Raw genomic sequence first — 21237 nt, forward strand, 5'->3', positions numbered from 1 at the left:
TAGTTTTTTTTGTAAGCGAAGCTCCTGGTTGAACCATGGAGATCGCGATTCACCCCTAGCAATGCGGACTGGGGTCTTGGGAAGGGTTAAATTGAGGGCATTTTCAATCCAAGCGTTCCAAGAGGTGTCTCCATTCTTCTGTATCCAGTTTCGACCAGCGACGCTCGAGACAGGAAGAGGGTGGTTTTGGCCGGTACGAAGCTAGCAGGTGCCAACTGAAACCGATTAAAAAATGGTCGGTCCAAGGTAGAGGTGTCGGGTTTTGAATCTTTAAGTCGAGAATGTTCTAGAATAGGGGGTCTAAGAGATGACCCATTTTATGGGTGGGTTGGTCACTAAGGAGGTGGAGTTGGTAAGCTGCGAGATCAAGTAATAATTCTGAGGCTCCTTTATCATTGGGGTTGTCGAAATGAAGGTTTAAATCACGAAGGATGAGGAAATTGGAAGAAGTGCTGGCTAATGACAGAGCGGCTTCCAATAGAGACCTTAAAAAGCGCCATTGGGGGGCCGGGGGTCTGTATACCAGGAGGCCTGAGAGAGATTTCACAGGGGACAATTGGATCGAGAACAGAACATTTTCGCAATCCAAGATAGGGCTGTCGGTGATACGACAGGAGAGGTGGTCTTGATGTATCTTTTTTTTAATTTTTTTTTTTAATCCTCATATTGCGAAAATTCTATGTATATGGAAAATTTGGTTTCTACCTCTGAAACTTTTTTGTACCGTCACTGCCCATTTCTCAATTGTCATGGGAGTTTTCCCTTTCCATGTTTAATCAGAGGAGACCCCTTGCCATTACATATTCACAAGTCTGTAAGCGAGGGAAGAGGGAGCTAGCCACCTTGACTACTTTATGAGTATCATACTCATATTCCAGACTGTGCTTTCGCTTTAATCATAGGACAGTGTGTTATAGCCTTCTTTATGGGTTTAAGTGTTTTTCCATAATTTCCCAGTAATTAAATCTCTTACTGCAATTTCCCCTTCTGTCTAATTTGTTTATCTTAATAGCGGAGTTCATCCATTCCCCATGTGATGGGGGTGTTGACCCAATCCACTTGATGCATATTTCTCTCCTCGCTATTACCATTAACACAAAAAGTAACTTTGTTTCCATTACTGTTAGTTTTACTTGTTCTGTTGTATTACCAATCCCAAAAAGAATAAGAGTTTCACTTACTTTTAGATGTTTTCGGAATATCAAACTTAGCGTCTTACCAACTTCTTCCCAGAATGTTCTCAGGGTTGGGCAGCTCCAGAACATATGAATATCATCTGCCCTTTCTTCCCCGCACTTAGGACATTTTTTAATTCCTGCATTCTTAAATTTTGAACGTTTTTTCGGAGTCCAGTAGGCTCTGTGCAGGGTGTATAGGTGTATAGGTGATTTCTTTTCAGTCTCACAGATTTTAGTGTTGACCAACATTTCTCTACTGAATCTTCCCATAAGTTTACTAATTCTTCTGTATCTAGATCTTTCCCCCACGTTTGTTCTGCTATTTGGTAGCTTTCCTCTTCTTCCATTATTAAGGTCCAGTACCATTTTGCTACCTCCTTTTTTATGGGTAAGATTTTTGTCATTTCTTTTTCCAGGGTTTTACTATCTTTATCCTGTGATGGTATTGTTCTTGCCCAACTATTCAGTTGATAATATTTAAATTTTGATATTGTTCCATTAGTGATTTTATTCATTTCTTCCCAAGAGATCAATGTTGATCCATTTAGTAGTTGACCCTAATAGTTAATATTGTTTTGTTTTAAGGGAATGGCCATAGCGTCTTTCAGACAGTTCGGGGTTCCGGGAGAGTTCCATATCGGTGCCAATGCACTATAGTAAGGAATTTTTAAAATCGTTCTAAATTGTGTCCAAAGTTTTATTGCTTCCTTAAGAACCTTTAATTTAACTTTTTTAAAGTATTTTTGATGTCCAAATTTGAAAAGATAATGATCCTCTGCTTCTGTAGTCGCTTGCAAATATTCCGGATAGTATTGGTGTATTCCCAGAAGGTTCCTTATATTTTTAAATTGGAAAGCCCTGCAATATTCAGTCAAATCCGGACTTGCGATACCTCCTTTCTCTTTTTTTCTCCTTAGCTTCCTCCATGATATTCTGGTTCCCTTGGAGGCCCATATAAAGCTTGACAGCTCTCCCTGTAACTTTTTCAGTTCGGCTTTTTTGAATTGCAATGGAATATTATTAAACAAAAAGGTAAATTTTGGAAGTATTTTCATTTTTATGATGGTCTGTCAATGCGCTGAATCGAATAACCCGGAGGCAGAGCTTGCGCAATATCTGAGTTACAATCAGCTGTTAGCCATGTCTCTGTAAGAAACAAGACATCTAGGCGGAGTTCTTGTACCAGCATATTTATTTCTAAAGCGTGTTTGGGCAGCGAACGGCAGTTAGGTAGGGCCATGTTGATTGGGGCCCATGTGGTAGACGGTGATCGGGCCCCTGAGGTTGGAGGGGACAGGATGGACAATGAGTGAACGAGTTCATCGCTGTGATAAGCATGGGCGGAAAATCCGTTCCGCTCGCGGATTTTGCGGATTTTCGGTAAATTCGCAATCCGCGAACGCTAGCGAATTTACAGAAAATTCGCAAATTCGCACGCAGCGGATTTTTTTTCTTGGTGATACAATTTTGCGGCATGAGGCGTTCACTTACCATCATTCAGCGTTTGCCGAGTTGTTTTTCTCGATATTTTGCGAGTGCTATGCCATTTTGGATCTTGCTGCGGGATCCCGCGGGAGTTTGGCGACGCATCGCGAGAGTTCGCAATTGCGAACATGTAGGTGCGGCGGGCAGCAACAATCTCGCACTCGCGAAATTACAAAATTTGCAATTCTACACAAGAAATCCACTAGCAAGCAGCATAGACCTTCTGAAAATGATCATTTTTATCAGAATAACTCCTCAGGTTGACATTTGCCTGCACTTTTTTGGATTTTAGGCCTTTTGACTTTCTTTGGATCACTTTTGGATTAGAAATCAACTTTCACAAGTAAGTTTGTTTGGGGCATTACAGTTGCTGTTTTGCAGAAAAACGAGTTTTGCAAAACTGAAAGCACTCAGCAGGTGCAAAAGTTCACTCATCATTAGTAACCATTCCCTGTAGTACTTCCTGAGGGGCCCCTCCAGAGATCAGTTGCTTATGTTTGTTTGGGGCATTACAGTTGCTGTTCTGCAGAAAAACGAGTTTTGCAAAACTGAAAGCACTCAGCAGGTGCAAAAGTTCAACTTCAAACTCATCATTAGTAACCATTCCCTGTAGTGCTTCCTGACTGGGGCCCCTCCAGAGTTCAGTTGCTAGTTGCAACAATTGTATGACCCTGCTCTGACCCTCACAGCAGGCTCATAGAATAGCTACAAGTAGGCCACAAAGGTCCTGGAAAAAAATATTGCACTGCAACAGAAAGCAAATTACAGATAAGGAAGCAGGTGCCAGACTGGAATTTTAAAACAGTGACACATTAATAAATCAACCCCAAATTAATTCATGTCAGTTGAAGCAGGGCAGGTGTGCTTGCTTTTCCCCCCATAATCTACAGTGATGATGAACCAGAGGGTGGCATTGATGTACCAGAGGGTGGCATGGGTGAAACAGAGGGTGGCAGTGGTGAAACAGAGGGTGCTGGGAACCTGTGATGATGAACCAGACGTAGAAACAACATAGTCGCGACCGTTGCGAGCTGACAAGTAAGTTCGCAATTGCGAACTAGTACAAAACCCTTGCGAACTTGCAGAAAACCTTGCGAACACAAAAAAAATCTGCAAATTCGCGAGAATTCACTGATTTTGCGGATTGCGAGTTCTCAAATTCGCAAATTGGCAAACGCCAGATTCGCAAAATTCGCCCATGCTGTATGGGAGCAGCTCAGCTTGGGGGTCTGTCTAAGTCGGACTAGAGCCTCACTTGTATAAGTAGCTGGGTGAGCGGCACTGATGGAGATAGTGTTGGGTCCTGGGCCCGGTCTGGCGTGGACGGGCGCAGACGGGCTTGCCTCTGGCACGCCTGCGGCGCGCCATCGGCGCGCCCGCTGCACTCGTCCACTGCGCGTACGGAAAGGGTGTTGCATTTTATAGGTTAGGTTGAGTGAGCTGGCGATAGACTAGCACGCCGACCTCCCTCACCCAAAATGGCGCCCGTGGTCAGATTTCACGTCCAGGAGCCCGAAATCGGCAGCCTGGATGAGCCTGTACCTCAAGGATAGGAGCAGTGAGTAGTTTAAAAATAATGGATCTTATTTTTAAAATTGCGTTTTTTTAAAAGAATTCCGTTTTAGGGGCTAGTAGTGCCGACACATAAATGTTTATCTTTATAGTGGCACAAAAGGACAATAGAGGTAAAATACAAGCCTAAGTCCCCGGCGATCCGCCTCAGGGACTACTACCTTAGTCGAGGAGCGAGGCAGTCTAGCAGCTTTTGTAGGTTGGGTTGAGTGGGCTGGCGATAGACTAGCACGCCGACCTCCCTCACCCAAAATGGAGTCCGCGGTCAGATCTCGCGTCCAGGAGCCCGAAATCGGCAGCCTGGATGAGCCTGTACCTCAAGGATAGGAGCAGTGAGTAGTTTAAAAATAATGGATCGTTTTTTTAAAAATTGCGTTTTTCTAAAAGAATTCCGTTTTTAGGGGCTAATAGTGCAGACACATAAATGTTAATCTTTATAGTGGCACAAAAGGACAATAGAGGTAAAATACAAGCCAAAGTCCCCGGCTTTCTGCCTCAGGGACTACTACCTTAGTCGAGGAGCGAGGCAGTCTAGCAGCTTTTGTAGGTTGGGTTGAGTGGGCTGGCGATAGACTAGCACGCCGACCTCCCTCACCCAAAATGGCACCCGCGATTAGATCTCGCGCCCAGGAGCCCGAAATCGGCAGCCCGGATGAGCCTGTACCTCAAGGATAGGAGCAGTGAGTAGTTTAAAAATAATGGATCGTTTTTTTAACATTGCGTTTTTTTAAAAAGAATTCTGTTTTTAGGGGCTAGTAGTGCAGACACATACATGCTAATCTTTATAGTGGCACAAAAGGACAATAGAGGTAAAATACAAGCCTAAGACCCCGGGTTTCTGCCTAAGGGACTACTACCTTAGTATGGGCCTGACTCATGGGGTCCGGAGACAGTTGCTCCGAGATCTGAGGTGCGCTGAGGATCGCCTCTGCCACTGTCAATCCCTGTCGGAACCGAATGGGTCGAACCTGGAATCTGAGCGGACGGCCCGTGAGGGCGTTTATAATACCCTTACTCGGCTGGATAAGTTTACCCTCGGCCAATACCGCCAGCGTCTCCACCGGGAGGGGGACAAGTCAGGCCACCTGCTAGCCTGGATTCTTCGGAGGGAGTCCGCTCCAGCACGGATAGTGGCGTAAGGAATCCCGCTGGGGACATGGTGCACTCAGAGTCGGACCTCCTCGCGGTTCTCCGCACTCACCTGCAAGCAGTATATACCGCGGACCCCTTGGCGACGGAAGCATCCTATCAGCCATACGGGGTCTGACCCTCCAGACCCTCTCAGGAGAGGATGCGGAGGAACTAGACACCATCTTGTCGCTTCAGGAGGTCAGAGTAGCAATGGCCGCCTCCCAATGGCCAAGGCTCCGGGTGGAGACGGTTTTCCGCCTGAATATTATCAGGCGTTTGTGGATACTCTTGCCCTCCTTCTCCTGCAGGTTTACCATGAGGCGCTGGAACGTGGAGGGAGGTAGGTTTGCATGCTTTTGAAACCAGGAGGGGATAGCTGTGATCCAGCGGCATACCGGCCTATCACCCTAATCAACACTGATGTGAAAATCCTTACCAGGATTTTAGCCACACGGCTGGCGCCGCATATGGCGCACTTAGTCCATCAAGACCAGTGTGGGTTCATCCCTGGCCGCAACACCGCCATGAACCTTCTGCGCCTAAACCATGTCCTCCATGAGGTGCGTGATAGAGAGGATCCCTAGGTCCTGGTGTCGATAGACCTGGCTAAAGCTTTCGACACTGTCAGCTGGGGGTATCTCTTGGAGGTGCTTCGGCTGGCTGGGGTGGGGCCCCTCTTCTGCGCCTGGATCCAGATCCTCTATAGCGCGCCTACGGCCAGGGTCAGACTCGGGGCAGCCCGCTCGGAAGAGTGGCAATTGGGCAGGGGCACCCATCAGGGGTGTCCTCTATCGCCGCTCCTATTCGCCCTGGCGATTGAGCCTTTGGCGGTGTCAATCCGAGCGGAGATGTTCCCCTGGGAGATATAAGTGGGGGATACTGTACACTTGATCTCTCTGTACGCCGATGACGCGTTGTTCTACCTGATGTCCCCCCGGGAATCGCTGTCGGTCCTGTTACAGCATTTAGATCGTTTTGGTGCAGCTTCTGGGCTGCGCCTCAATCCTGGGAAGTCCTTTATCTTTCCCCTAGCGGGCTGTGGCGGGGACCCCTGAATGGGTTTCCCGCACCTGGGGCTGAGGTGGGAGCTAGAGGCCTTCCGATACCTGGGAATTCAAGTGTCCGCATCCGATGAGCAGTTGCTGGCCCGTAACGCCGAACGAGTGCTTAGTTCCCTGCAGCAGTCCGTGTCCTTTTGGAACACGCTCCCACTCTCCCTAATGGGGAGACTAGCCGTTTCCAAGATGGTGATGTTGCAGAGGGTGTTATACGTACTGCAGAATACCTTGTGCCCGCTCCCCCCTCGTATATTTAGCAAACTAAATACGATGCTCACCTCCTTGCTCTGGGCGGGCAGGCGCAGCAGGGTTGCACTGCACACAGTGGTCCGACGCCGGGAGGAGGGGGGTCTGGAGGCCCCGAGGTTCGATTTATATTACTATGCGGCCCAACTTCTGCCAGCCACTCGGTGGTTTGCGGGTACGGATAATTGGGGTGTGACTCGGCCCCTCCGATCTCCCCGTCTTGGGAAGCGGATCTGGGGGTTGCCCTGGACCTGGGACAACGCAAACGAATAGGAACCCTTACTCGGAAGGTGTCGTGTAATGCACGATTCAAACTGATTCATTTTAATTTTGTGCACCGCACTTACATGACTCCAGTTGCTTTGCACCGCATCGCCGCAGATAAAACGGATGCCTGTCCTAGATGCGGTACGGTCAGAGCCGGATTTCTCCATCTGGCCTGGGAGTGCCCTCTGGTCGGGGACTTCTGGAAGGCGGTGGTGGACCACATCCGTAAGGTCACGAGCCTTCATATTGCCCTGACCCCACTTCATTGTTTACTGGCCCTTGTCCCCAAACCCAAAAAATAGGAACTTATCCTACAAAATGTTGCAGCTACTCTTGGTGTTGGCAAGGCGATGAGTGGCTATCACTTGGATGGGACTGAGGGCCCCTGCCATGTCACTATGGCTTCGGGATGTTGGGGAATGGACATTGGCTGAGGAGACGTACATGCAGCCTACACACAAGGATGAGAGGCTGCAGGAGGACTTGCTTGCTTGGCGTATGATGTGCGCTGTAGGGTCAGTCTGCAGCGATTCGGATGCAACTAGAGCTGAATTGTTCTCCTCTAGGGAGTCGGGGTCTGAGGGAGAGGATGCTGGGGGCAGGGAGGGAGGGATGGTGTTGGGGTAATGCCCTGCTGGCTACGCACAATGTTCCATACTGTCAAGTTTATGATTTACTTTGCATCCCGAAGATTTGATTCTTATAATTGTTATGATGCCTGCACCTGCTGGGGCCGTATTGGGGCAATGAACTCTGTACACATGTATGTTCTTTCTACTGATGCCAATTTTGGGGGGGAATATGTTGTTAATCTTTGCTGAAAAATAAAGTTTTTAAAAAAAAAGAAAAAAAACCCTCCATTTTGTGTTGCCTTTACACAGGCTGCATGATTCACGGAGTGTCTCTGCCCTTTTGGACTGCAATGTGCTGAAAACCCCCTCTGTCCTTGAAACTCATCTCAGACACCAGCCGGCCTAAACTAATTCTTGTCTGGACCACCTAATCCCTGTATCAACTATCTGTTAGCCTTTCACATTTTTCTTGTGCTGTATCTTATCTTTTGACCTTCGCTATTCTCTCCCTGTGTTTTCCTATTCCACAAACCTTCCCTTTGAAGCACGCAAACATGTTCTGCCATTACTGATTGACCTATAGGTGCTGTCATTGATTGACTTGTGGGATCGGGCAAAGACATCGGCTCAAGGGGGATGTTCTGGTTACATGATGCCTTGTTTTGAATCTTTTCCTATTGGCTAATATTTGGCAGATCTTGCAGGTCCATGTTAGGCATTTTGCATGCTTGCAAAAGCTAGGACTGCCCCCTACTTTTATGCTGAGTTTTGTAACCCTAAGCATATATAAGGCCTCTGTTTTCTGTACTCCTCATACTGCCTCATTCAGTTCCTAAGGCTTCTGTGTGACGTAGCCTCACTAATTTGAGTTTAATAAAAATGTTCTCTTTATATTCCAGCTTCTGTGTCAAGTTCTTCTTTCTATTAATGAGACCCCTGAGAATGAAGATTTCAATTCTTTAAATGGTGCGGCCAACGTGGGCTTTATCAGAGAAGTGACTATCTGTGGGAGTGATCTTGTCAGAAGACTGAAATCTTCTGAGAAGGACAGAACAGGATTCTACTAAGAAGGTACTCTGTGCACAGGGATTCTGGAGATTCTTTGTCTCTGCAACCCAGTATATTTCTGATCTTCCTGATTTTGATCCTTCACATGATGTCACTCCTGACTGAGAACCTTTTTGGCGTGAGTATTCTAAAAAAGACTGTTAGGTCATGTAGAACTTGACAGTTAGAATTTGGATAACCTTTTGATTAGTAAGAGTAAGAAGTACAAATGGGTCGCTCCCACGATTTTGTTTGGTTTCTTAGTTTTGATTTGGTTATTGCAATTACCAAAGCCGAGGGGTTGGTTTCTTGGTTCTGATTTGGTTATTGCAATTACCAAAGCAGAGGGGCTCGTATATTTGCGAGTATATCGTTTTTGATAACCCCTTGAAGTTTGAAGCTAGATTAGTGAGCTATAAGATGCCTGGTCTTAGCAAATTTTGGACTGTAGCTTTGGAATTTTGAAATTTGTGTTGGCCAACTTTAGATATGCTTGGATTTTGGATATGCAAATTGCAATTTGTGTAGGCAGGTAATGAGGAGACTTTTCTCTATTTGGTTTTGTTGAACGGTGCACGTACGAAAAGTACCTTAAGCACTACTTTGATTATAATATTTGCATATTCTGCAATTTTTTTTGGCATGCCTGTTTTCAAGATCACATCGAAGAATGTGTTGCTTTTTTGAAAGGTACCATAGTGTGATATGAAGTAAATTAGCCAGCTCCCCTAGCGGGAATATCCAAATAGGTTTAGATTTAAAAACATATTTCTTCCTTGGTGATTTTGTATCCCCAGGTAATTAAAATATGACATAATACAAAACAAGGATCCTTTGTTCTGCGCAATTTTATGAATGAAGATATGCAGAAGGTTTTTTTTTTGTGTTCTGCTAGCCAAAGCTAGTGAATTGAGTGTATTTTCGCTTCTTGGACATACATCAGTCTGTTGGGCTGTTTTTGCAGTCTTTTGGAACACTATTGAGAAGCGTTTCTTGTAAATATGACTTACAACTAGTATTTGCAAATGGTTTGGTTCAAGTACAGTCTGTGGACTGTCCTTTGTTTCTGTCCTGAGTATTGATTTGTGGGTTAAATGTGTGTTTAAATGTCTATGTGGTTTTTTCACTAGTGCAACTTCTGTAAGTGAATAGCGATGGCGCTATTCACGAAATGCAAGGCGTGCCGTATTGTGTGTCGTGAATGTTTGACCCTTTTCTGTTTATGTCTGAAATGAGCTTAAATGTGTGTTTGTGTTTTTTTTATGCTTTCAGTCTATTAAACAAAATGTCTAAATGCTTAAAAAAATAAAGTTAAACATTCACATTCACTAGGAATAAAAAGGCCCCCAAAAACGAATGGTGTGTTTTGTTGAAAAACAAACTTATAGCATTTTTTACTTACATACATTGTATTAGAAATTTCCGGGCAAACACTTCAGCTGAAGTAAATTTTTGCTGAACTCAGACGCATATTATAGAACATGCATTGATGTGTGTTCGTTTGAAAAAGACAGCCACCGTGCTCATGTTACAAACCCTGAGAGACAAGCTAAACAAACAGGAGTATTTACTCAGCCAGGACTTTGGCCTCAGTTAAACAAGGGTGAATCTTTGCATTTCAGAATGTTGTTTTCAAAAGGTTCCAAAACTAAGGTTCATTATTTTGTATTACAGGAAGACATTTCAATTAAGGGTTTTCCTCTCTTTAATCATTTTTGTAAGCATATTCTTGGGTCTGTTGCTAAATAAAAATTGTCCTTTTTAGAAAGAAAAAATGTGGCGCCAAATTTTTTATCATGTTTCAAGTTAGGCTTCTGTGCTTACGCTTATAAATGAATGTGTCTAAAAATGATAGGCAAGAGATGCAGCTTGCTTTGATATGTGGAATTATCAAAAATGATTGGGTTTATTAAAAATAATTATTACTTATGAAAAATAATTATTAAAAATAAGTGCTACAAAATTTTTGTTTTTTACTATTCATGAAGCTTAATGCTCATACTGTGAACATCCTAGCATTATAATTTAATTTAAGTTGTGCTATCCTGCATAATGAGGACATTAGCATATGGAATTTTACTTAGCGCAGGCGTAAAAAACTCATTTTTCTAAGTATTTACACGAGATATGTCTAATGTCCAATCTCTGCAATTTGTAAAGAACATTCTGAGGATGATTAATATGTAACACAATTATAGGATATTTATTTTTAAGTGCCCCTGACCTCAAATTCACCTTTGGGTAAAATAGACCATTTAAAACAGCATTTTTGCCATTTATAATAGCTTTAAAGTGCTTTAGGCTTCAGTAAATGCATACATTTAGGTATAATACAAATTTGCAGGTTGTCCCCATTTGGGGTTTGCTTTTAAATGTCCCAGTGAGATCCATTTAAGGTTGATGAAATGAGTACCTTTGCAACAAGCATTTGTTCTAAAAACTGATATGTGTGTTATTGGGTTTTGTGAATTATTCACAGTAAATGTTGTTTAATAAACTGGGAATAGAGATAATTTTTAGCGCCTAAAAAGGAGAAGTTATTTTTCAAAATAGAGTGAATTATTGCAGGTTAGGAGGAATTAGGTAGGCCTTTTGTCTTTGACAGCCTCAGAGTGAGTAGAGGCTGGGGGGCTAGGAGAGCTGCAGAGGCTGGCTCAAGTGCTGAGGTGCTATCTTTAGTTTCCCTGTAAACAATGGAAGGAGGCTGTCATGTTGACATTTGTGACCTTTAAAATTAGGCCCTTGTTTCTGTGAAGTGCAGAATGACCTTGCTAAAGGGCCTCTAAAAGGAGGGGTTTCTGGTTTCTCCATAAGAACATCAATACAATTAAAGAACTTAATTCCAAAGGGAAAATATGAATGAAGGGTTCCTTTGAAAGTTCCAACATCATGCTAAATGCTCTGCAGAACTGATACATTTGTGTCTCTGCTCTGAAAAAAAATAATGTCTGCTAGTTGTTTTTATTTGACAGAAAATGAAGTATTGCATTAAGTCTTAGACAGAAAATAAGACGAAGCCCTTTACTAAAATTTTGAAGGCTACATGCCTAAGTGAGAACGATTTGCCAATTAAGAATTATTTTTCACAGTGGAAATTGTAGGTGCCAAATTAATATGGAGTGTCAGTGAAACAATTCTACTTTTAGAAAGTTAAAATTAAGGTGGCTTAATGTTGCAAGCTGACTGACAAGATGGTAACAGTTAAGTAATGGAAATTTATTTTTGTGTTTGTTAATGTGTATCGTGTTTTGTCTTCTGATTAAAAGTTATAATTGATATTAGTATGTTATGAGAAATGTCTCTCTTTTGTGTTTTGTGTATTTTATTTTTGCTTCTTCCCACAGATCATTCATGGATAGTTCTGGGTGATTTTAAGGCTGACAAGACACATGAGTTTGGTTGGTTGACACGAGATGTGTTTTTGCGTAACTCCTTTGGAAAGAAATGTTCATATGTTTTTTATGTTTGTGTATTTGGTCCTATCATGAATTGTTCTTGCTGGTTCTGTGTGTCAGAAGCGACACAGTAGGTTATATTTGACAGCAGATATCCACTGACTGGTGATCTACTGTCAAAAGGAGGATAAGGATTTTAAACCTGACAAATTAAGCAGGCCCGAATATTGGGTTTTGGGCTGCAGGTTCACAGTGCATAAAGTACATGACATGGTGTTGTGTGTCACTGCTCATTCACATATGCTATTGTTTTGTCTATGCTTTTTGTGCTTGATATACAGCAAGTATATCTGATGGCTTGACATGTGCGTTTTGTGCGTTTTTTCTTATTTTTTATTTTATGCATGTTTTTGTTTTATGTTGCTGCTTTTGATACTATTACAAGTTTACCTGTGATGTCAAGGGATATACATGACGATGCGTATCGCTACACAACAGTTGTGTTGATTTGCTAAATTTCACAGATATGATATTTTCATACTGTGCACGACACAGACAACACTTCACCAGTGTATGTCAATTTGGCTATAAATAGTATTCAAGAAAAATAAAAGAGATATATAGGATCAAAGTGTGTCACCTACTGTTAGTCACGTTACTGCCCACTTCCCTTAAGGAAAAGGCAGCCCTAGATTTATGTATCCTGATTGGACGTAAGGATAAAATTATAGATCTGTGACTCTTGTACAGGGTGACCTAATTTCTATATTACATTAGTCAGTATTGTTCTGCTTCCTAAGTAGTATATGGCTTTGTACCATAAAGGAAACCAGGTTTCATTTTTCCCTGAAGAAGGAACTGGAACATTAGCACACTCCCAGACTGCAGTAATGTACCAGGAACCCCTATATTATGTATAATTCCCTTTTGTATGACCAGACTGGTTTTTAAGAATTTCCTTTAGGCCTACTTCAAGGTTTTCCAGTCTGACTGTCAGGGTAGTGATGGACTGGTTAACTGACTCAATACTATAGTAAGACAAGTTTTCCACCTCAATAGGTGAGAGGTTTCTACATGTCCCTGATAATCTGTATTATGCGATTTTTCTTTTGAGATGTTCTGGATAAGGAATTTAGGAATACCTAGACTTAATCATGTCGCTATCTACCCTTAGATGGTGGAGGATATGCTCTCACTCGGAAACCCAATTGAAGAGCCTAGAGGCACTGTTTTGCCTACTGCCTTTGTCTTTGTATTGCCTTTGAAAATGACAGTGTATTCTAGACCAGAATTGTCCCATGGCGTGTGGCCACTCCTTTGAAGAGTGCAGGCCACCTGCTTTCAGTCCCCTTGTTATACAATGAACTGTTTAAAGCATCGCACTTGCTCCATCAGACGGCATTGGACATCACAGAACCAGAATTTCAATGCAAAAGAGCGAAAGAGAAGGATTCCTGTTGTTTTGAGGCTTCCGTTGTCCACCTGTCATGTGCTGGTAACCTCTGACAGTGTGCAGTCCCTTGAGCCCCTTGGCCTGAGTTTTGGCCACACACATCCCCCTTTTCCTTTGCTCCAACGGAAGTGCAGTGCACCCGAGGATCCAAGATTGGCAAAAGGCACTACATTCTGGTGCCCATGAAAGAGCAGCCTGAGCGTCCTCTGACACTGAATGATGAGGGTTGGAGCCTGAGAATGGTCCCGGGTCTGCACGAGATGATCTCTGCCCATGATCAGTGAAGAGCACAACATCTGTAGTGTCTGCCGCAGAGGAGAGACACTGGTGCACTGCATTGAGACATTGAGACTTTCAAGTGAGCTGTGAGTGTTGGCCTGGAGGGCATTCCAACGGATACTGAGAAGCACTTTTTTTCATGGAATGCCTGAATTGAGAGGCCCAATGCGAAAACAATGGGAGCAGATTTGATGGACAATAGAAGCCTGCCAGAGAGGCTTGGAACGAACTCTGGGCATGGTTGTGGTTGGTTTCACAAGTGGTTTCCGTGCGATTGCATAAAATGGGTGCTAGGAGACTGATTCTTATTCTTTTGTTGGCATTGTTTTAAAGTAGTATTCTGTTTAGTAAAAGCAGAATAAAGTCCATTCTCTGTGGAAGAGTATTCCCTTTTCACCTCAGAGCATTGATAAGGATCACCACTGTTTCACCTGAACATATAATAAGTTACTGAAATGCATAGGAGCCCTAAAAATGTTAATAGATCATTTTAGGATTTGCTTTCTGCTTAGGGTTGTGAAAAATGATAAATTTGTTTGTAATAGTGGTCATTGCTTTCTCCTGTTGTCTATATGTTAATTATGACCCAATGCCCTGTCCTCTTTGTATTCCTGCTCATACCTTTAATGAAATGTTTAGAATGGAAAATGCTCGCCTAGCAATTAATTAGGAGTTGCCTGTGTAATGGCAAAAGGAGGGGCTGAGGTTCTTTAATTTCGACTCCATTTTACATTCAAACTCCATTTTGTGTTGCCTTTACATAGGCTGCATGATTCATGAAGTGTCTCTGCCTTTTTGGACTGCAATGTGTTGAAAACCCCCTCTGTCCTTGTCTTGAAACTCATCTCAGACACCAGCCGGCCTACACTAATTCTTGTCTGGACCACCTTATCCCTGTATCAACTATCTGTTAGCCTTTAGCATTCTTCTCGTGCTGTATCTTATCTTTTGGCCTTCGCTATTCTCTCCCTGTGTTTTCCTATTCACAAACCTTCCCTTTGAAGCACGCAAACATGTTCTTCCATTACTGATTGACCTATAGGTGCCGTCATTGATTGACTTGTGGGATCGGGCAAAGACACGACTCAAGGGGGATGTTCTGGTTACATGATGCTTTGTTTTGAATCTTTTCCTATTGGCTAATATTTGGCAGATCTTGCATGTCCATGTTAGGCATTTTGCATGCTTGCAGAAGCTAGGACTGCCCCTTACTTTTATGCTGAGTTTTGTAACCCTAAGCATATATAAGGCCTCTGTTTTCTGTACTCCTCAGACTGCCTCATTCAGTTGCTAAGGCTTCTGTGTGACGTAGCCTCACTCATTTGAGTTTAATAAAAATGTTCTCTCTATATTCCAGCTTCTGTGTCAAGTTCTTCTTTCTATTAGTGAGACCCCTGAGAATGAAGATTTCAATTCTTCAACATTCCCAGATTTATTAAGACTAGTAAACATGGGAAAGCGTCAAAATGCAATTCTTTCGAAGGTGAGGCATAATGAGGAGAAATGAGTTGATTTCTCCTCGTTATTTCCTCTTTCTAAGTGTGCTGCGTTCTGCAGACATCACAGACACCCTTCCACCATGATGCAAGGGGCCCTGCAAGTGTGCCCGCGCAGAGAACATGCAGGAATAACCCTCATGTCAGTAATGATGGTGCAATCCTGCTCTTTCCATTTGACGTAGCACAACAAATGGTCTTGCTATGTTTCACTGCGCCAAATGATAATAAAAGTGGCCAAGAGTGCGCTTCTCTTTAATAAAGTTAGGGCTAGAAGTACTGAAGAGGGGTACATTACTGGGTGCCTGGGGCAGATAAACAAGAAACAATGGAAGGTTGTGTTTACGCTGCTGAAGTGACCAGGGTGACTATGGGGTGCAGACATCCCTGTAGTAATCAACATACATGATTGACCACCATTTGAATGCCATTGGGCACATGCAAAAGGGAAGGGTGACAAACTAAGGATTTTCTACAATGTACCACAGATGAGTAGCACAAAAGGTACTTCCTAGGACGGGTCCCAATGCAACAATCAGTGGCAAAGCAAATAACTCTGGCTTTTTAGTGCAAAGCTTTGAGATGGGAGTATGTAGAAGTGCTTCATGTCAACTCTGAAAATGGAGAGGTTTGATCCAGAAATGACAGTGTACTGCTCTAAAAACGTTCTCATTTCATGAACGGTGATTTCTTGAATGTCACAACAATACAGGGAGTCACATCTCCACAACTGTAGTTTCTTCCTTCGAAATCAAACAAGGATTGGCATAGCCAATAGGTCTCGCCTTTAGGACCTTATAAGTGTTTAGCCATGAAACAGTTGATGTTGTTGCACCAAGGATATTGTATTGCATACCTAAACACTTATAAGGTCCCAAAAGCGAGACCTATTGGCTATGCCAATGCTTGTTAGGACTCGTGCCCTGGTTTGCTCTTGTACTGAGAGCTGTTTGTTGTTTCGTTTTCAAATTGAAGATGGCACAGAGTGCGCTGCTGTCATCATGGGAGAGGCTGAGCCTTCTGGTGTGAGGGGCTGGGGAGAACTTTCCTCCGCCCCTGATGGTTGCATAAAAGAGTCCCTGCGGGCCACCATAGAAGGGGACTTTAATCAAAGTGAATCCGTGGATGCTAAGCCGTCACCATCGAGAGAAACAAGCTCCTCAATTAGGCGACCACCCCAAAGTCTTCTAACCAAGTAGAAGCATCCAGCCAATCAGAGGCCGAGTATGCCCGAGACATCTTCGGAAGAGAGCTTCACGTTTACACTCTCTCTCTGGAGATAAATACTTAAGCGAGTGCACAGTGCCATGACCAGGGATCAGATGGTGCTTGAACAGAGGGAAATGCACAACTTTTGATGATGTATTGTGGTTCCCATTGTCTAGCCCCTCCCCCTCGCCCCTCCCATTTTGACACCTAAAATGTAGGCGGCGCCTCTGTGCGTTCTATAAATGTAAATGTCCAGTATATGCAAAGAGTGTCAAGCGCTGGGGCCATCGGGAAGATTAAGCGAGCTACTGCCCAGAGTCACATGGTGCTAGGCGTCAGTCCCTGGGTTACGGAGTCAGTTCACTGGCCGCTGCGCCACACCTCTTCCTATACTCTCAGCTGAGAGCTCTGCATATACGAGGTAGGCCCGGTGTGGGCGCCGATCGACGCCCGTGCCTATGTGCGGTGCCTTTATGAGAGTGTGAACAGAAGCAGCACTAGGCACCCCCGTGAACGCCTCTGTGAGCTGAGCTCGCTGTCTTCATGCCTGGACCAGAGGGGACAGAAAGACTGCAGGACCCCTGAGTGCTGAAGGGAGCTAAGGGCACACAGTAAATGTAAATGTAAATGTAAATGTATAGTCATTTATATAGCGCACTACATACCCGGAGGGTCCCAAGGCGCTTCGACCGCTGCGAAACCCTTCCTGGCTTCCCTGAGAGATGGTCCCTTAATGGGTATCTCCAGGGTGAGACCAGGCATCCCCGGCGGTCTGGTGGGGCCGTTAGTGAGGATGAGGCAAGCTAATGCCCAGAGTTGCCGAGTGTGATCGCTGATCAGAGTGGGCACCGAGGCGAGAGAATTATCGAGTCCGCTGACCCTAGTCCAGAAACCTGCCGCGCCGGGAATCGAACCCTGGTCCCGGGCCGTCCTCTGCTCTCGGGTCTGCCGCCTCTAACCAGTGAGCCACACTACCTCACAGTGGCATCGTGACAAGTGGCACTGGCCGGGCCTGGCACAAAGCTACCAAAGAAATACAAACAGATGCCAGGGAAAGACCACGGCACACCGGAGTGCAGAGAGGAGGGGAGCTAAGCGCCATCTATCCATCCATCCATATATCTGTGTTGTATGAAGCAGATTCTGCCTTGATGCGGCCTCACAATACCATCCGCACCTGGGGCCCTCACCGTGTGATCTTCGACAGACCAGCATGCGGGCGGGCTCATGGGCCATCACTTCGCTGGTGTGCTCCAGGCTCCCTTCTCTCTTGCAGTCTTTGTGTTTGACCCCATTTGAGATTACCGCTTCAGGGAGTTTGACGGGAGAGGCGCTCAGTTCAGGGATATTTTAAGGATTTTGGGGGCCCTGGGTCATAAGTATCTTGGGGGCCTCTTTTTGGAACAGCTTTTAATTTAGGATCCAATTTCCTCTCTTTCATGCCCTCTCTGGGCAGGTCACTGACAGTGCACAGTCACACGTCCAGATTATAAGTGCGTTTACATCTAATATTCATGGACAGTGATGTGTGTATTCAATATTGTAACCCAGCAGCATCTCACTAATATTACTGCAAACAATCTGAGTGACCCCCTCCCATTTCTTATATATTGTGCCCTATTTTGATCTAAAAAGCTTTTTTACGGAGGTTGCATGAAACATAAACACACCATTACTCTGCAAAATATCTGTAATAAGCTCTCACACATCACCCACATTAAAATAAATGAAAGGAAAACGGCATTTAAAACAATCTTAGGGGAGAGTATGTGGCCTTATGGCTAGAGCGGTCGACTTCGAAGCTGGGGAACCGGGTTGGAGTCTCGGCAGAGACGCTCAACATCCTGTGATTCTGGGCAAATCACTGAGGGGCATATTATCAAGATAAAATTATCGCCGTTTTAGCGGCAGAAAACTGCTGCTAAAATGGCGATAATGGGCTTGATAATATGCTCTATGGAATTCCAATGCCCATGTTAAATGTGGAGGACTTCTAACATGGGCTTCAATTGGAATTTTATCGCCTGTCTTGATAATATGCCCTTTAATCTCCCTGTGCCTCACAAAAATGAATGCGTCTGTAACGAAAATGGAGCTCTTGTAAAGCTCTGATACCCATGCGTGAGGTCTAGTTCGCGCTATATAAAACTCTAAAAAAAACTTACACAAAAAGAAAATCCGTTTAAGAATTACTCCAAGGCATCAGGGCAAGACTCTCTCCAGAACAGAGCTGGCCCTATCCCGGGGCCCCATGAAACCCTGGGGCCCTGTGCCAGAGTCCACTTTGCCCTCTCGTTGTGTGTCATTGTCCAGCAGGCTGTGATGTGTGAGTTGAGTAAGGAGTCACTCATCAGAATTTGTGTTGTGATACCGAAGGAAATTCATACTAATCAACTGTGCCTGTCAGAAGCAACTACGAAGCTGGGCGCTAACTCGCTCTTGGAAAACTAAATTTACGTCAAACCAGGGCAGGGGGGGGGGGGAGTCGGAACCCGGAAGAGGAGGGGGGCGGAGTGGGATGTTTGTGCTAATCTGTGTCTGTCTACAGCATGTCTACCTTGGGTAATGTAAGGAAGGGTGTAATATTCGTGTCTCTGCAACTGGCATATATATGTAACGTTGGCATCGCCTGCATGTGGCCAGCACTTCCCTCACACGCCTTTGATCTTGGTGAATAAAGAGGCTAAGAGGGCGTTGAACGGGTGGGCGGCAGACAACCGTTTAGCTGTACGTCTGTCTGTCACCGCCCTCATCCCTCTGGATACCCTGACTCGTCCTGTGTTGTTATCTTATCTCCAGTGCTTAATTTGTAAAATATTAAGTGCCAGGGCTCTGACTAGGAGGCCACTGCAGCTTGCACCACCCATCGCCCTTGTCATCACTGCCAAAACAACTACTAACCATCTCTCTCGCATGTCAATGCAACAGTTCAGATTTTTCCAGGTCCCCAAAGCTAAAGGAATGGCAGGGGAGGCAGGTATTAGATTAGATGAGCAGCGCCACCATGTGGTAGACTGTTCTAAGTATGGTGTTGACAATTAGGTGCTGTGCTGGGCACCGGAATCCTATTAAGTGCCGGGGCTGAGCACCTGAAAGCACCGGCTCAAATTAAGCACTGCTTATCTCATACCATACACCCCTGTCAGCTGCTTAAATTACGCGCTCAGGACATTGTTAAGCACCAGGGCAGCCATCTTCGTTTACGTGTCACTGTCCTGGCGAGGCGCTCCGGCCGGATAAATAGGCTGCTCGCCTTCCCTCGTGAGCACCACAGGCCTCAAGCGCACAGAGCAGAGGACGCGTCGGATACTTAGAAGTAACCGTGCTTTATGCGCATGGGACGAGGGGCACTGAGGGTGTTGAAAGGGTGCCCCACGGGCGATGCTTGTGGCGTGCCACTTAACGTGAAGAAGCCCCCCGGGCACCCTGAAGCCTTTTCGTGTGCACTAATGTATGTGCTCACATGTAGCAGCGTTTTCTGCACAACGATGAAGGGGGCACCGAAACGTCCCTGTGCAGTGCTCATGCCCGCTTGTGCCGGGCTGGGCACACACGCACACCTTTCCATCATGTGCCATAAAGGCCACCCTCGGACCCCTGCTTTTAATGGGCACGTAAAATGCTTGCACTAGCCTCTGTCTGAGTATTACTAACAATTGTACCGTAAAGTGTACATCCTGCCTCCGCCTCAGGTCCACGGGCAGTTTTTTACCACGCCTCAAGTACAGGGACAGTGTACACCCTGCCTCAGGTACAGGAGCAGTGTACAGACACCCAGCCTCATTCTCAGGCTCACGGGCAGTGTATACCCTGCCTCAGCCTCAGGTACAAGGGCTGTGTACACCTGCCTCGGGTACACGGGCAGTGTACACCGGTCCTCAGTAATACGGGCAGTAAACACCCTGCCTCAGCCTCAGGTACACGGGCAGTGTGCACCCTGCCTTGGGTACACGGGCAGTGTACACCCTGCCTCAGTAATACGGGCAGTGTACACCCTGACTCAGCCTAAGGTACATGGACAGTGTACATCCTGCCTTGGGTACACGGCCAGTGTACACCCTGCCTCAGTAATACGGGCAGTGAACACCCTGCCTCAGCCTCAGGTATACGGGCAGTGTACACCCTGCCTCGGGTACACAGGCAGTGTACACCCTGCCTCAGTAATACGGGCAGTGCACACCCTGCCTCAGCCTCAGGTACAGGGGCAGTGTACACCCTGCCTCTTGTACGCAGGCAGTGTCAAGACAACCAGCCTCATCCTCAGGCACACGGGCAGTGTATACCCTGCCTCAGCCTCAGTTACAATGGCAGTGTACACCCTGCCTCGGGTACAGGGCAGTGTACACCCTGCCTCAGTAATACAGGCAGTGCACACCCTGTCTCAGCCTCAGGTACACGGGCAGCTCTTTGCACAGTAGTGGTGCATCAGGGTACCAACGGCTCTAGTGAATGCAAGGGCATGAGCCCCTTTCACTACTGGTTGTGTACCAAAATTATTTTCATAATCAGGGTTCAGTGGGCCCTTCAGGGCTCCGGTGCCACTGAACATGCTGCACAATGATGGCTGCAGAGCCTGAAAGACTCACAACGCTAAAAGGTTTTAACTCCCACCGCCGGCACAAGTTGTGATAAGGCCAGGCCTATTCTCCAATAAATCGTTCAATTTAAGTGAGTAGGGGCGCGCCTTGAAGAATGCCCTCCACAAACACACACACAAGGGCTGCAGGGGGATGGGTTAACGCCCCTTGTGGACCGCATTGCCCCTTATTCGCTGCTTGGTCCATGTCAGCATGGTCAGCCAGCCCCTCCGGACGATCCTACCTGCAAATGCAGCATCTGCAGGTGTTGT

Source organism: Lissotriton vulgaris, chromosome 6 (assembly GCF_964263255.1).
Source record: "Lissotriton vulgaris chromosome 6, aLisVul1.2, whole genome shotgun sequence".
NCBI lineage: Eukaryota > Metazoa > Chordata > Amphibia > Caudata > Salamandridae > Lissotriton > Lissotriton vulgaris.